Source organism: Photinus pyralis, unplaced genomic scaffold (assembly GCF_008802855.1).
Source record: "Photinus pyralis isolate 1611_PpyrPB1 unplaced genomic scaffold, Ppyr1.3 Ppyr1.4_LG6, whole genome shotgun sequence".
Classification (NCBI taxonomy): domain Eukaryota; kingdom Metazoa; phylum Arthropoda; class Insecta; order Coleoptera; family Lampyridae; genus Photinus; species Photinus pyralis.
The window spans coordinates 20,485,028-20,502,385 of NW_022170663.1; the positions used below are offsets into that span (position 1 = coordinate 20,485,028).

General features: G+C 36.6%; 1 long non-coding RNA gene across 1 annotated transcript; it reads right to left on the reverse strand.

The window, feature by feature from the left end:
- Positions 1 to 8,433: 8,433 nt before the first annotated feature.
- Positions 8,434 to 9,140, reverse strand: LOC116173305. The gene is made up of 3 exons (XR_004145913.1): positions 9,055 to 9,140; positions 8,592 to 8,731; positions 8,434 to 8,546 (listed from the first exon to the last, which is right to left on the reverse strand). It is a non-coding gene; the product is annotated as an uncharacterized LOC116173305 (long non-coding RNA).
- Positions 9,141 to 17,358: the final 8,218 nt, after the last annotated feature.

Consider the following 17,358-nt stretch of genomic DNA (forward strand, 5'->3'; position numbering starts at 1 on the left):
CAATACTTACAATTTTATAATCGGGCACGAATAGACAAATCCGACACGAAAATGCTATCTGGGTCGCCCTTTAGACTGGTATAAACAATCGACTGACTGGCCTTAATTTTGTGAAAACAGCTGATGTATACGCTTTTCAACCGTCGCGAAACCAGCACCAGCAGCTTTTTTACTCGTGGTCTCCAGTATTTAAGGAATACCCCCACATCCACTATAAAATAATCTTAGAAAATTTTCAAATAACACCTCAAATCACAATTAGATTTGAAAATGCTCGCTTCGAAAGAATGCGTTTCCACTTACGCCGAAATCACGCGCACATCTTGGTAAAACACCTGAATCGCTTGATAGCGAATAGGACACATGCGTTAATTAAATTTCGCCTAATAAAATACATTTTAATATGTAATTTACAAAAGAGATAAAACTCAAACCAAAAAATGTGCCAAATTTTTGACAGAACAGTTTCCTAGCTCAATTCATACATAGCGCTTTTGGAAGAGTGTCTTTAAAAAATGATAAGTGTAGGCAATAACGTTTCCCACGGAAGTTAATTATTTTTCGATGTAGAAATTCAATGCAAATTTAGAAAACTAAAATAAATAGTTTAACTTTTCAATTCATAACTTCTCAAAAACTAAGAAGCTCACCAAAAAACTGTAATGAACTTTTTTGTAGAGTTTGAAAAAAAATTTCAAGCTGTCAATGCTCTTTTAAAGTTTTGACACTTTCAACAACCATGAAGATGGTTACGGATCAAAATCAAAGTAGGACGTTTGCGATTCCCCATTCCAGTCTAAATGCACCCCAAATTTCGTCCAAATCCGTTCGGACGTTTTTTTAGTTATCGTGTTCACAAGAAACGAATAACATACACACACCCAGACATTAAGCTCAAAATCACTTTTTTGGGTCTGTGGGCTTCAATACGTCCAGAAAACGCAATAGGCATATCGAAAATTTATCACGATTACAATACTTTCGTTTAAACATACTTTATTTTATAGCAAAAATGGCATTTTAATAGGGTAGAATGAGTAGACTAAGCCGTTCCTTAACCGTAAGGATAGATAAAGTGACCACCTTAACCGTAAGGGTAGATAAAGTGAAACAATTGATTGTGCATTCTAATGACATCTGTCATTCTTATTTTAAATTCACGTTATAAAATGACGGTTAGAACATAAGACAATTCTGTGTCTATAGAAACAATTGCAACCATCTTTCACTCAATGGTTAATGGCCGTATGCACCGAAAAAGTTTAAGCGGGCTTAGTTTAAGTGTAGCTTAATATCCATGGTAGCGATTATTGGGACAATTTTTTATCGGAACTGGTAGTCCAAAAGAAATGCCCCTATACGCCCTCGGCTACAACCCAGTTCGTCTCGTATATACAGTTACACCCCCACAAATCATTCCTGAAGCTGATGCAAAAATGCTTCCTTCAAAACTATCGTATATAACCGTTACCACCGTAAACCGCATTTATTTTTGTTTATTCCGAATTCCATTGTTATACTTATATACTTATAGCGCTTTTTTTACTTTTGTTGGTGTTTATTACTAATAATTCAGTATTTTATTGTCTACAGTCAAGCAACGTTGCTCATGGTTAATACTTGTAATTGAATGGGTAAACATACCACAACTTAGCTCGTTAATGTGTGGTTTACTATTTGAGAAAAACGACGTCACGGTGCTAAAAACTAGCAGTTTTTGACAGTTTTATATCCTTTATGTTTAATGTACACTGCCAAAATTTTATCGAAATCAAAATAATCGTTTTGCCGAAAAAAATATTTTTTGTTTTTATGTTTTTTGTCAATTTTTTTTTCAAATAAAACCTAGCATAATTTTTTTAGGTTGTACACAGACAAATAAGGTCTTTCGAATAGTAAAAAAAATTATGTTGCTATTTGAAAAAAAATGTTCGATGCCGTTGCGGCGCTCCAAATTTTTTTTCAAAAATCGGGCCCGTTATTTTTCGTTTCCGTATATCTAATGTACATATCCAAAAGTTTGAACAAAATCGTCGATATTTGATGAAATTTTAACCAAAAAACGCTCGAGCTAGGAAGCTAAAAATTACAAACTGCGTCCTCAACAAAACAAATGGGACTGACTGCCCTTAATTTAGTGTAAGCAGGTGAACACGTTTTGCTACCGGTGTGGAAACTCACAGCAGCATCAGCAGCCTCGTTTCACCGTTGGCTCCACTTCCGTCATGAATAATCTCCTTCTTTATGAATTTGCAAATAAATCGCCAATAACAACGGAACGCGCCAAAACTTATCCAATGAAACGCGCAATTCTTCGTAAAATCTGAATCACCTTATCAGCATCCGAACACGCGATTTAATTAAATTTCGCTTGATAATAAGATTCCTTATCGTAACGACCAGATGTGTCAAAAGCGATAAAATTTAAACAAGAATTACGCAGTTACAAAATTTCTAAAAGGAAAAACAAACACTGAACTATAAATTCAAATAAAACAACCAACTCTGTGCTTATTCGTAAATACACATTATATACAGGATGTCTCGTCATTATTTTCGGTGTACAGGCCGAAATACGTTCTACATGACGTTGTGTACGTAACAATATATTAATTTTCAAATATTTATATTAGTCATATTAAGGCCCCATCTTTGATCTAGAATTTTGGAAAGGTTAAGCGAGGACCAAAATATTGGGTTGTTAAAACCGTCGATTATTCTAATAATTTGCCACAAAAATGGGTCATATTTCCAAGTGAAAATATTTTACTACCAATTCTCGTGCAAAATTGAAAGCTTGCCGGTTTTTAAATCAATTTGTGCAGAAAAGAAAGTGTTAGTACAATTAAAGTGGCAATAACTCGGGTAAATGTAATGTGTTTTTAACTTTAAGGATAACTTTAATCTTTATAGCCACAGTGTAAGATGGAAGCTTCCTCAAAGTTTTTTTAAACCACTATTACGTAGACTGTTTCAAAAACGCAAATGAGACGAAACCATAGTCATCCACCGACAAATGAGTAATTGAAAATATGCACATATTACAGACATGACCCAAATGCAACTCCTCCACAAGATTCGAATGTCTTTGTCATCGTAAAACCCTAACGTTCCTTGTGGGCAGCAGGCGAAAAATCGAAAAGTATTTATGTTCGGACGTAAATTGATGAAGAGAGAATAGAAATTGTCGTGACTAACGAAGCCATTATTTATACGAACATAATTTCTATTTGCAAATAATATAAAGTTGGCAAATTATTGCATGTTCCACCTTTAGTGACGAGACAACTACGCCCACCTCATACAATGTTCCCAAAAATTTGTTTTGACCAGCCGTCTATCGAGCAAACATAATTAAATTTATGAAGAGCAAAAAATAGATTTACTTTTTATGTATGGAATAGACTCCGTTATGCAAGAGTATCTAATCTTCAAAGCTTATGAAGCATGACTCCGGCCTTGTAAATGTAATTAAGGTGTGGGTGTCTCTCTCTCGTCTTCGGCTCCCATTTAATTAACCCGCCACCCTAAACATTTTTAATAGAAAGATATAAATCTGTTTGAGGTTATTAAGGTGATATAATCTAGTCATATTATTGCATAGCCGATGGTTGAAAAAATTTAATTCCACCTACCTCCGCCAGATAAGTAACTAATTCATTGTGTCAGACAACGACCTACGGAATACCTGCCCTCGCCGTTGCTACATAATTATAACCGTACAAATAAAAGCAACCGCGGGTGCTACCGTAAAGAGTTGCTTAATAGAAGAGAGAGTTGCACCTGTTCTTCTATCACCGTCTTTGATTAGTTTATTTATCAACTTTCGGCATCTCGGTCGTGATTCTTAATTAGTGCGAATATGAAATTGCGCTTTTTCTACGCGCAGCGCAAGTTATGCCGGTTGCGGTAATGTGAAGAAAAAGTGGTCTTTCTGCAGTGTCGCAGGTATTTTTATGTCGCAAATATTCCAACCAGTAGGCGGATGGATAACGCATCATAACTCTAAAACCGACAGGCATCCGTCCGTCGATGCGAGGAAACGTTCAACTCACCATCATCGTTCATGTTATCAAGTAGAGTCGCATTCCACATTTCTACCTGTTCGTTTTTGCACCGGGCATTTTTTGTGGGCGTCTACTGTCTTAACAACGCGCGGTTCATTTTTGGAAAAGGCGACAAAGGCCGCTCTTCACCATCCACTTGTAACTGCCTAGAGACAAATTTATTGTCCTGTCTACGCGTAAGTTATGTGTTGGACACCGGAGATGGGAACCTCTCCCACGCACCATGAAAAAAAGAAAGAAAGAAAAAGAAACGTTACACAATATGATATCTTAGTCATTTCTCATTAGTAGCATTAACTCCCTCGCCGACAAATATTTCTTTGAGCATATTTGCATACCGGTCAGACGACCATTCCACTTGAACTTAAAGGTTTGTAAACAAGCAGAAAAAGAAAAACATTACGCATTTTTAAGTTTAACCCATAATTAATTGTGGTTAACTAATTAATTTCTATTGTACATGTAATTGTCGCCTTTTACTTTGCATAACTTTTCACTACGACTTGGCGCGTTGTCACGTCGCACGATAAATTAGAATGATTGAACGCGCCTTTATTGACATCTGCGATTTCCACTTTTTTCAGCACATGTGCGTACTGTAACAGTAATTACCTCTTTGTGATCGTAACGGCTTCCTCTTTTCTTCGAATGAATTTTCTGAACGTTTACGTAATTACAAGCAACCATCAGCAAAAAAAAGATGCGCAACATCGGCTTGATAGCCGTCCAATTTTGTATTTCCTTGCACTCGACATATTTTTACCTACCTACTACTAAAAATATTTCCGTAGGCATTTACAAATCCGCACGCACGATTTTCAAATGCGAGCCGCGGACCACCCGAAAGTTGGTCTGGTGTAGGCAATGAAGAGAGGCTTGGTAACCTCCCAAATTAGCAAATTTACAAAACGTCTTATTCGATTAGGTACTTAAAACAATGGCAAAAGAACATTCTGATTCGATCGCCGAAATATTCACCCCTGTCAGAGTAAATTCACTCCCGCAAATTTGCTCGAATAAAGAAACTCATCACAGAAAACTTACTCGTGAAAGCCTGCCTTGGAAATTTGCCCCGTTGCTGAAAACTCAACCCCAAGCCTAGTCATCTAATGTGGCATAAGAGTACGAGTACCCAGTTTGTTTATGCTCGTACACTAACCGGGCCACACAAAGGGTTCGAATAAACGCACAATTAATTGATTGACGATGACAAAATGTATTCCGAGAGCCATGAAAAGGAAAATTAAAACAAAATTTCTTAAAGAAAGACAAAATTGGTTTAAACAAATTACCCCGCACGCAGGTTTTCGAAAAATAAAATAAGAAAATCTTAAAATTACCTACGGTTTTTTTATTTTCATAATCCTAATAGTCTCGTAGTCTAAAAGTTTGCGATAAATAACACATACAAACGCTGACAGATTCTGAGCTTTACTTTTCTCTAACGCACAACTTGACTAAACAACATTAACTTGAGTAAACCGATGAATTGCTGGTTTTAAGACGGTACATACTTTGTAATTTTAATAGCCAGACGATCTCACGGTGCACTAACTGCGTCCCCACTCACGCCGAACTAACGCGCACATAGTAAACATCTGCATCCTCGTTATCTCTTCTACCAGCGATAAGAATACGTGTACTAAAAATCTCATACGAGATCATTATCTGATATCGCAAACGCCCAGGTTCTACGTTCTATAATTAAATACACAAATCTAAATAAACAATTTACAAAAGCGATAAATTTGAAACAAAAAAGCAATTGCAAACAATTCTAAAAGAAAAAATAAGACTCAGGCACTAATACAAGTAAAATAAACCAACTTTGTGCTTATTGTGCCTATTCGTAAATAATTACGCAGGTTACGTTTCATAAATGCGTGGCGTTCTTCTCTTTGGCAATTAAAGTGATTAACAATGGAGATTAATTGGAGATTGTTTAGCATTTCTTCAATTAGGTTAATGGTGCAATTAAATTACGTTGGGATTGGATTAACCTCTGAAGCCCAAAATGTAATCACTAAAATGTAATCACATCTTCCCTTAGTCATCACCAGTGGGGTCAATTATGTCCAGGATTATACGCAGGCATCGGTTGAACGAATACGAAATGAATTTCCATTTTTATTACAATAAGTCTTTACTCCACACACATGGATATTCCCGAAAATCCGCAATACTACAGCCTGACTGATCACAATGTTATGAGGGCGCAGGTTCGCTAGTGGATGCTGGTCACTAGAACTAGTGAATACGATATAAGTAATAATGCAACAATTATGATATTACCAAGCACTGTTTTAATATGCAAATACAAAATAAATTACTTCGTCACACTCTCGTTTTTCTTTATTCACCTCCTTTCCATAAGTTGCAGGTTTAAAGCATCCTAAAATATTGCCATGCATTGTGAAAATTTAAAATTCTAGAAACTGCCTAGGACTATTCCGTTAGTATTTATAAAGCGGGCTACCTAGGGGGTACTGTAACGGTAAAAACAGACGTTCTCTAGCAATCGACGTAAAAAATATGTAATATTGTAACGTAAATTCAATTCAACTAATTAATAACAGTTAATTCTTATGTATAACTCATCTGTACACAATGTACAATACGTAAATTTATCACATACGAGGGCGAACTTTAGTAATAATCACTTCAGCGTCGAAGTTGCAACTTAGCTTAAAAAAAACACACTTCGATTTGTTTATATAGCAAACGGAAAAGTTTGTAGAAAGATTACGGACTTTCTCCAGAATAGGTTTTTCCCTTCGATTTAAGTACTTTTGCACCCATCTTCCATATTCCGTATTCCCTTTCCCAATACACAGGTTGTAAGAATAGGAAAGAATTCAGTAGATTTTCTGTCATCGGTAATCTCATTAATCATCAAAATTTGTAGAAATGCTAATTCAAACTTATTAGCAGAATAGGTATTTAGAAATGTTTGGAGAGCTTCCATATTAGCATGTTTTAGAAACAACTCTTTTTACTTTCATGTGTTATGTAAATTATAAGAGATTATCTCAAACTGAACACATTTATTAAGAACAAATAAACGAAATTAAAAAAGTTTTTACAATGGTCCTAAAAAGACAAAAGCTTATTTCCTACCTAAACTCAAAGGCCAAATAATTCAATTTATCTTAATCTTGATATTGAATACTAAATTATTAAATTTTTAAAGTTTTACGCGATCTAGTTTGAATCACCGATAATTCGCACAAAACGGAAATAGTGAAGATAAAACCCTCTACCTGATTGCCTTGGGATGTCTCCCACGGTGACCCTAAACACCTCACCGGCAAAGGATTTCAGAAAATTAGCTGACGACGCCTGAAAGCTGGGCTAAGTATTAAAAAAACAAAACGCTAGCACAGAGGACAAAACGCAGCAGGTTTTTTAAACACAATCGCTGATAATCCATTAACGAATGGACAACTTCTGATTTATCGTGAAATTCTTGTCTTTTCCATTTAGGAAATTACGATGCACACCTCTTTACTAACTTTCTACTGGCACAAAGAACACGTAGGATAACTTATTTCGCATATTATGGGTCGGTACCTTCGCCGATTTTATAATCTCTACTTTTTAGGACTAGCCGCGCAAATTAATTTACGAAATCAAAGCCCGACGTTAACACTACTACCTACTCCGATTGACCGACTTATCTCACATTCCATAACAAACATAACTTTGCGTCCTTCGTATGATAAATTAGCACATTAACAATACAATATTAAGTTTTTTACATATAGATAAATTTTCTTCCAAACCAGGAGCAAGATGCAAAAAGTTTAAATTGAAAAAACGTAACCCGTTACAATCAAGGCCCAACTTTGTTTTGTTTTTCTTGGCGTATTAACGGGTTTCTCTCGAATAGATGAAACTAGCGACAAAAACCTTTAAACCGCCGTCATAAATTATGATATGTGATTAAATTGTCCACATTTATTTAAAAGTCTTACCTTAACCTGGGTGGATGGGTTACTAAAGCCATCCGATCAATCCATTTGGGCTTTGATCTTTACCTACTGATTACTCAAGCCGCAAGCTTTGATGAGCAATGCCCATTTGTCAATTCAGGTTGCGTATACCAAGTGAAAAATGGAACAACGCACCGATGACGTACGCTTAAAAATACGCCGCAATTTCGCCACCGCAGATTCTCATAGACTCAATAAAGCAAAACCAGTTCGTGAACGCCAATGGAAGTGATTAATTAACAAGCGATTTATGTATTTGGCAATGCACCTGTTCGTCCAAATCACTTTAATACGTCATTAGACACAATACATTTTACGACATCGATGCAGTAAGTAACCTTGAAGTGGCTCGTGGCCCACATTCAAAAATGTCTCTCCGGACGGCATTTTCTCGTAACGCAGACAAATAATGATACACGGTTGTGTGCGTAAATATAAATATCTGAATATCCCAGACGTAAAAATACTGTTATTTTGATTCATTCTCCTAAAATAACAGTTAAAGTACATGTAAATTCCAAACTACACCCACAAGATATACTCGCATGGCCTAATTGGCCACTCCCGTTTCCACACGTAGGGCATGCACACATACACCTGGTGCGTTGCATCTCCTAGGCTATGTACGCATCATAAAAACTCTTTGGTAGACATACGTATTTCATCTGTAATCTTGCCAAAATTATATGAAGATGATTAATGGTACAACAAACATTATACAAAGGGTAATTAATTACGGTGAATTCTGAAGTTGAAGTCTGCGCATAAAGTGAAATTAATAGGAAAGGGCTTATTTAGATTATATCAAAAAGCGACGTCAATATCATTTATTAAACGCGATGAGAAAACTGGCGTTCCGTTTATGTTTATGATAATAAGAGTATAACAATACAGCTGCGGCTGCCGTCTCTTCATTACGTTATAAATTATATTTTCAGATAAACGTACAATGATAACTGTGTGCCATCACGAAAGTGATTTGTTAATTTACATACCAAGACAAGTTTCTATTCCTGAAGTAATAACTCACACGGGAGAGGAGTGCGAAACTACAATGACCCTTTTGCTATACCACGTTTTCATTTCGCGACAATAAGACAATTAACGCGGAATTGTAATTTTGCCAAAAAGTTATGGCATTTGCTCGGTACCGATACAGAATTTACCGCATGCAGCAGCATTGTGTGGAAATAGCTCCCACGGAAAATCGGTTTTTAATCAGCCGGCTACCAAATTTGGCGTGATCGGAGATCACGAAATCGATCTTTACAAATCGCAATCGCGTCTCGTTTAATTAGCTACCTAAATCTTGGGACCGATACGTTACAGGTTCCACCTCCAATTTCGATTCAATTTAAATTTTCGGATCTACAGGTGAAATGGATGAGAAAACTTTTGTGGTTTATGTTTGCCAGTTCTCTTCTTTAGAAAACCTCTAAGGCGGCGTGTTCTTTTTATGGAGTGTCAAATGATAATTAACAGCAATTAAAAATATGTTTGCTATAGGTATTCCTTATATTCTGTAAAGCCATGTAACTATCTATACCTACAATGAAATGCAAATTTAAACCATACAAAGTCTAACAATCTGATTCAAATCCCATCCTATACCCGTCAAAGTGATGTAACAATGCATTCATTGTCTCATTGATAACTGCTAGTAGTGCTAGTGAATTCATTAGTTGCATCTGCATATTCTGTGGAGAGGTATGATACATTTTAAGCAAACAACACAATTCAGTTGCCTTGTATGATTTCCTTGCTTATTGCTTATGATAGAAACAGGAAATTAATTAGTGTCTGTAACTAAACAAACTTTGATAGGTAAAAGATGTTGTACAATTATCCACGAAGGTAAATTTTAAAAACTGGTCCCATTTTACACTTGTAAAATTTGCTGGGTACTAAAAATGGGGGTGTGCGGGGGACTACCGTACCGTAACGCCATTTTCCGCAGTTAGTAAGCCTATTTAAGCAGTCTCAATCAAAGGAAGCCAGGATGTGTCATGGAATTTTTTCTTTTGTTTTGTAGTAGTATGATCAAATTGAAGCTGCAGTTTGGCGCAAGATTAGCTCAAGTTCCCTGGAAGTGCTATAAAATGTTGATTATGTGGATTGGCCCATCATCGTAAGCTAGACTGCAAAACTGCAAATTTGGCGTTTGTTGGAGTAAACGTGAATTTGATTGTAATTATGGAACTATGGAATGTTTTATTGGTGGATGAAAGGGTTCGTTGACTAGGGGTCATATGTTAAGTAGGAGTGGTTTTGGAACTAATGGGGGGGGGGGGGGTTAGCGGGTAGCTAATTTCTAAAATAAAGGAGATATAATGAATGCAGGTTGAGCTAGTGCTCACGTCAAAATTGTTAATAGAGCATTTCGAGTGGCCATTTTTTCACATTTGTTCCCTCCTCCTGTCGAGAAAAATCTACACGATATTGGTACAAAGACCAATCTGGGTTTTATTAAGTGAACTCTGCATAAGCTGACAGAATTTCCGTGGGTGTTTCGCTCACTTATAGATAGCGCTATTGTACAGGGTGTCCCATTAACAATGGTCACAGGCCATATCTATGGAACCGTTAATTGCACAGCTTCCGGGAAAAAATTTCGTTAACAAAAGAGGCCAAGAATAATCGCTGGAAATTATTTTCAAGTTTCTACGTTTGTCGCTAGAGGGCATACGATTCATGGTTAAGTAGAAAAATGACTTTTTTCCTAAAATATACCCAACAAGCAAGCATAATAAATACGTGCATCGCAATCTTGTATTAATTTTGCATTATTTCGCTGCAGCACATATTGCTATAGCTCATAAAATATATGGGGTGGGGGAAGGGGAACATCTCTTTAAGGAATTGAATGTAACGTCGATTTAGGTTAACCGATTTTCACATAATAGGCCTTGTTGGAGAGAGCTGTCTTCGTTGAATCAGATTTTATATGAATAGCGTCTTTTTAGTAAATGTGATGAGTGGTAGAGGGCGCGATGTGACATTGACATATACTTTGCAGGTTGTTTATTTCTGGTTAAGTGTTAATTTTGAACTGCCATCATCTCATTCACTTTGATATAATTATCGGTTGCTATATGTTCATTTGTTTTAAATCCAACTTTGATGAATATACATATTGCAATTAAAATTTGTGAATGTTCGTATTTTCGCCATATCTCTGTTTAGAAAACAGGTATCAAAATCAAAAGTTTCATTGATATTCTCACTTTTTCATCTTATTTGATATCGTATAATAATTAAAATTAGGTATATCGCTCCATTTGAAATTTTAAAAAAAACCTGCAAAGTTTATGTTAATGTCACATCGCGCCCTCTGCCACTCATCACATTTAGTAAAAAGACTACTCATGTAAAACCTGATTCCACGAAGAGAGCTCCTTCTAACAAGCCCTATTATGTGAAAATCTGTTAACCTAACCTGAAGTTACATTCAATTCCTTACAGGGATGTTCCCCTTTCCCCACCCCCTATCTTTTATGAACTTTTATGAACAAAATGATGCAAAATTGATACAAGATTGCTACGCATGTATTTTTATGGTTGCTTGTTAGGTATATTTTAGGAAAAAAGTCATTTTTCTACTTAACCATGAATCGTACGCCCTCTAGCGGCGAAGCTAGAAACTTGAAAATAATTTCCAGCGATTTCTCTTGGCCTCTTTTGTTAACAAAACTTTTTTCACGAATCTGTGCAATTAACGGTTCCATAGATATGGCCTGTGACCATTTATAATAGGACACCCTGTACAATATGGTAATCACAAAGGCACCCCAATTTTTTCCCTATTGAAAATTTCTAGAAACTCTACTTCGCCACTGAAAGCAATGACTACTGAGCCCCACCACCACGACAAGGTGCATTCCGTGGTAGAGATGGTAATCACAAATACCCGCTGAAATGATTTTGACGTACAACTTCTTCTTACGCTTCGATAGAAGAAATTAACTCGGTTATTGAACTATGCGTCGTGCATTTTAGTAGGAGATTGTAACCAAAGACAACCGTCCGCCGCCGGTACGAATCTACTTTTGGTAAAATCGAGGGTATTCCAGTTGCCCAAATTATAACTGCTCGAAGGGTAGATATAGACGCCAAGTAAATAAGGTAAACCGCATTTAAAAACGGACTGACGTCCTTCTAGAAATTTGGACCAGTAGAATTTTGGAAGTTTAAACCTTAAATAGAAACATTCTTGAAGGACACAATCCATTTTCTTTGTAGTTGTGTAGAAAGGTGAACAGGATTCTTCCATTGTGATTCGTATTGCTATGTGCAATGGCAAACGGCCACCAAACTAAAATCTTTTCTAAGAAATGATAACCCTGGGTACCAACCCAAGAATTTAACGTGAAAACTCTCGAACTCAATTAAACAAAACAGCACATTTACAGGCGAAAGAAATTTATTAGACAAACTTATCAATAATCTGAAAGAAAGAATGTCGCTCAGGGCCAAAGTACGCATACCACGCAACAAACGATCGAATGAAACAAGAAATCTTAATTAACTAAACCAAGCCAATAATCCAAAATATTTGGCTGTAACTGCGATTTTCATTAAAAGACGCACAAATAGGAACACTTAATAACGATATTTCGGAACGTCACTTCTGTGGTTGCATTTAAATTTCGATTTAGACGACAGCCACATTTTACATTTGTAAAATTTGCTGGGTACTTGGGGGTGTGCGGGGGACTACCGTACCGTAACGCCATTTTCCGCCGTTAGTAAGCCTATTATTTAAGCAGTCTCAATCAAAGGAAGCCAGGATGTGTCATGGAATTTTTTCTTTTGTTTTGTAGTGGTATGATCAAATTGAAGCTCCAGTTTGGCGCAAGATTAGCTCAAGTTCCCAGGAAGTGCTATAAAATGTTGATTATGTGGATTGGCCCATCATCGTAAGCTAGACTGCAAAACTGCACATTTGGCGTTTGTTGGAGTAAACGTGAATTTGATCGTAAGTATGGAACTATGGTATGTTTTATTGGTGGATGAGAGGGTTGGTTGACTAGGGGTCATATGTTAAGTAGGAGTGGTTTTGGAACTAATGGGGGGAGGGGGGGGGAATTGAATGTAACGTCGATTTAGGGTAGGCCTTGTTGGAGAGAGCTGTCTTCGTTGAATCAGATTTTATATGAATAGCGTCTTTTTAGTAAATGTGATGAGTGGTAGAGGGCGCGATGTGACATTGACATATACTTTGCAGGTTGTTTATTTCTGGTTAAGTGTTAATTTTGAACTGCCATCATCTCATTCACTTTGATATAATTATCGGTTGCTATATGTTCATTTGTTTTAAATCCAACTTTGATGAATATACATATTGCAATTAAAATTTGTGAATGTTCGTATTTTCGCCATATCTCTGTTTAGAAAACAGGTATCAAAATCAAAAGTTTCATTGATATTCTCACTTTTTCATCTTATTTGATATCGTATAATAATTAAAATTAGGTATATCGCTCCATTTGAAATTTTAAAAAAAACCTGCAAAGTTTATGTTAATGTCACATCGCGCCCTCTGCCACTCATCACATTTAGTAAAAAGACTACTCATGTAAAACCTGATTCCACGAAGAGAGCTCCTTCTAACAAGCCCTATTATGTGAAAATCTGTTAACCTAACCTGAAGTTACATTCAATTCCTTACAGGGATGTTCCCCTTTCCCCACCCCCTATCTTTTATGAACTTTTATGAACAAAATGATGCAAAATTGATACAAGATTGCTACGCATGTATTTTTATGGTTGCTTGTTAGGTATATTTTAGGAAAAAAGTCATTTTTCTACTTAACCATGAATCGTACGCCCTCTAGCGGCGAAGCTAGAAACTTGAAAATAATTTCCAGCGATTTCTCTTGGCCTCTTTTGTTAACAAAACTTTTTTCACGAATCTGTGCAATTAACGGTTCCATAGATATGGCCTGTGACCATTTATAATAGGACACCCTGTACAATATGGTAATCACAAAGGCACCCCAATTTTTTCCCTATTGAAAATTTCTAGAAACTCTACTTCGCCACTGAAAGCAATGACTACTGAGCCCCACCACCACGACAAGGTGCATTCCGTGGTAGAGATGGTAATCACAAATACCCGCTGAAATGATTTTGACGTACAACTTCTTCTTACGCTTCGATAGAAGAAATTAACTCGGTTATTGAACTATGCGTCGTGCATTTTAGTAGGAGATTGTAACCAAAGACAACCGTCCGCCGCCGGTACGAATCTACTTTTGGTAAAATCGAGGGTATTCCAGTTGCCCAAATTATAACTGCTCGAAGGGTAGATATAGACGCCAAGTAACTAAGGTAAACCGCATTTAAAAACGGACTGACGTCCTTCTAGAAATTTGGACCAGTAGAATTTTGGAAGTTTAAACCTTAAATAGAAACATTCTTGAAGGACACAATCCATTTTCTTTGTAGTTGTGTAGAAAGGTGAACAGGATTCTTCCATTGTGATTCGTATTGCTATGTGCGTAAGTGATAACCCTGGGTACCAACCCAAGAATTTAACGTGAAAACTCTCGAACTCAATTAAACAAAACAGCACATTTACAGGTGAAACAAATTTATTAGACAAACTTATCAATAATCTGAAAGAAAGAATGTCGCTCAGGGCCAAAGTACGCATACCACGCAACAAACGATCGAATGAAACAAGAAATCTTAATTAACTAAACCAAGCCAATAATCCAAAATATTTGGCTGTAACTGCGATTTTCATTAAAAGACGCACAAATAGGAACACTTAATAACGATATTTCGGAACGTCACTTCTGTGGTTGCATTTAAATTTCGATTTAGACGACAGCCACATTTTACATTTGTAAAATTTGCTGGGTACTTGGGGGTGTGCGGGGGACTACCGTACCGTAACGCCATTTTCCGCCGTTAGTAAGCCTATTATTTAAGCAGTCTCAATCAAAGGAAGCCAGGATGTGTCATGGAATTTTTTCTTTTGTTTTGTAGTGGTATGATCAAATTGAAGCTCCAGTTTGGCGCAAGATTAGCTCAAGTTCCCAGGAAGTGCTATAAAATGTTGATTATGTGGATTGGCCCATCATCGTAAGCTAGACTGCAAAACTGCACATTTGGCGTTTGTTGGAGTAAACGTGAATTTGATCGTAAGTATGGAACTATGGTATGTTTTATTGGTGGATGAGAGGGTTGGTTGACTAGGGGTCATATGTTAAGTAGGAGTGGTTTTGGAACTAATGGGGGGAGGGGGGGGGGTTAGCGGGTAGCTAGTTTCTAAAATAAAGGAGATATAATGAATGCAGGTTGAGCTGTCATAGTGCTCACGTCAAAATTGTTAATAGAGCATTTCGAGTGGCCCTTTTTTAACATTTGTTCCCTCCTTCTGTGGAGAAAAATCTACACGATATTGGTGCAAAAACCAATCTGGGTTTTATTAAGTGAATTCTGCATAAGCTGACAGAATTTCCGTGGGTGTTTCGCTCACTTATAGATAGCACTATTGTACAGGGTGTCCCATTAACAATGGTCACAGGCCATATCTATGGATCCGTTAATTGCACAGCTTCCGGGAAAAAATTTCGTTAACAAAAGAGGCCAAGAATAATCGCTGGAAATTATTTTCAAGTTTCTACGTTTGTCGCTAGAGGGCATACGATTCATGGTTAAGTAGAAAAGAGACTTTTTTCCTAAAATATACCCAACAACAACAAAAATTTCGAGAACCTTGGGAAGAACTTTGATAAGAAGCCTAAGTAAAATCAAGAAACAAATTGTGAGAGGAACGTTGAAAGAAAATTCTCATGGAAAGAAAAGTCGCGAAATTGGTGTAACTTTTAAAGGATGGCAACTTGTTCTGCGCTTTTCAAGGATCCGCACAGCTAGAAAGATTATTCGAGCACGAGATATACCAGGATACAGTCACAATACAACCACGATACTCATCGCTTAAATAGGGTCTAAGACAGGGGAAGGATTTTGAGGAAACTTGAGGAGAATAGTCAGAAGAATATTTATAGAAACATTGATAAATATTTAAAAAAAATCATGAAGCAATCTTGGGAAGAATTTGCGACAAATGTTCAGAAGGAATGGAAGAAGTTAAAATTGTTCATAAGAGGGTACGGGATCTTGGCGTGAATGTTGATAATCTTGAAAAAATCCTTGGGAGACTCTTGGAAAGTTTTGCATAAATTAAAGTATACTAATATTTGCAAACAAAAGTTGAAGGATGTGCTAGAATCAATAAATATGATCTTGAGATATGCACGGACAAAGGTGGGTAAAGTTTAAGTCTACAAAATTCGACAGAATGCTGGGAAATGTATTGAAAAGAAGAAAATTGCACCACCCATAAACACCTTACCATCTATCTCAAATAAATCAAAAATTCAAACTTAGATTTTTTATGATCTCTCCTCCTACACCTGCGGAATTCGCTACAAAGCAAAATAATGACTCGAAATATAAATAATTTAGGAGACTCGGTAGCCTCGATTAACTTCATCTTCAATCAGTTGCAAAAATTTTGATATTAATTAACCTGAGATTAATCTTAGGCACAAATAGCAAAATCTGAACATGACAACTCTATCTGGATCGTACAATTGATTCAAATAAACACACATACGCAATAAACAATTTGAAATAAAGCGGGGCATAAGCCCGTTACATTTACCCCACACGCAGGTGATCGTCACAAATAAACAAAAAGTCCTAAATTATTTACTACTCTTAATAATCCAATTAATCTGGTCAAAACCACGGTTTTGCTATATTCAAGAGCATGTAGCACTAACACAAAAACACTCGTTGGCAGTATCAGGAAACGTAAAGGAAAAAATTTCGTATGGCTGTTCAGACGGGAAACATTTTAAACTTTTGTTGATCCAGAATCCAGAATCGGAAACGTACGCTCCCCTCCCGGTGCGAGGTGAACAGCATACGGCGAGACAGCCGCCCTGTTTTTCTCTTTAAAATTCGTATTTCAATTCTAATTTCCACTAATCCATCAAACCCTATTTCCGTCAATTTCAAATGTAACGCCAATCAAGAAAGTTTTAGGTGTCCCCTTTTCCATAACAAAATTACGCGAAAAAGAAATCGTGTACCCGTGTATCCTTTCGTAGCAGTGCCGAAACACACGTGCATCTTGAAAGCAATTAACTTTCGCGACAACAACCTCCTTATCGCACACGACCAGATAGCACTTAAATTCACTCGTCAAGATGTTTCTTAATTTTAAACGCGACTTCCAATCCACATTTAACTAGACAAATTTACACGAATGATGAAATTTA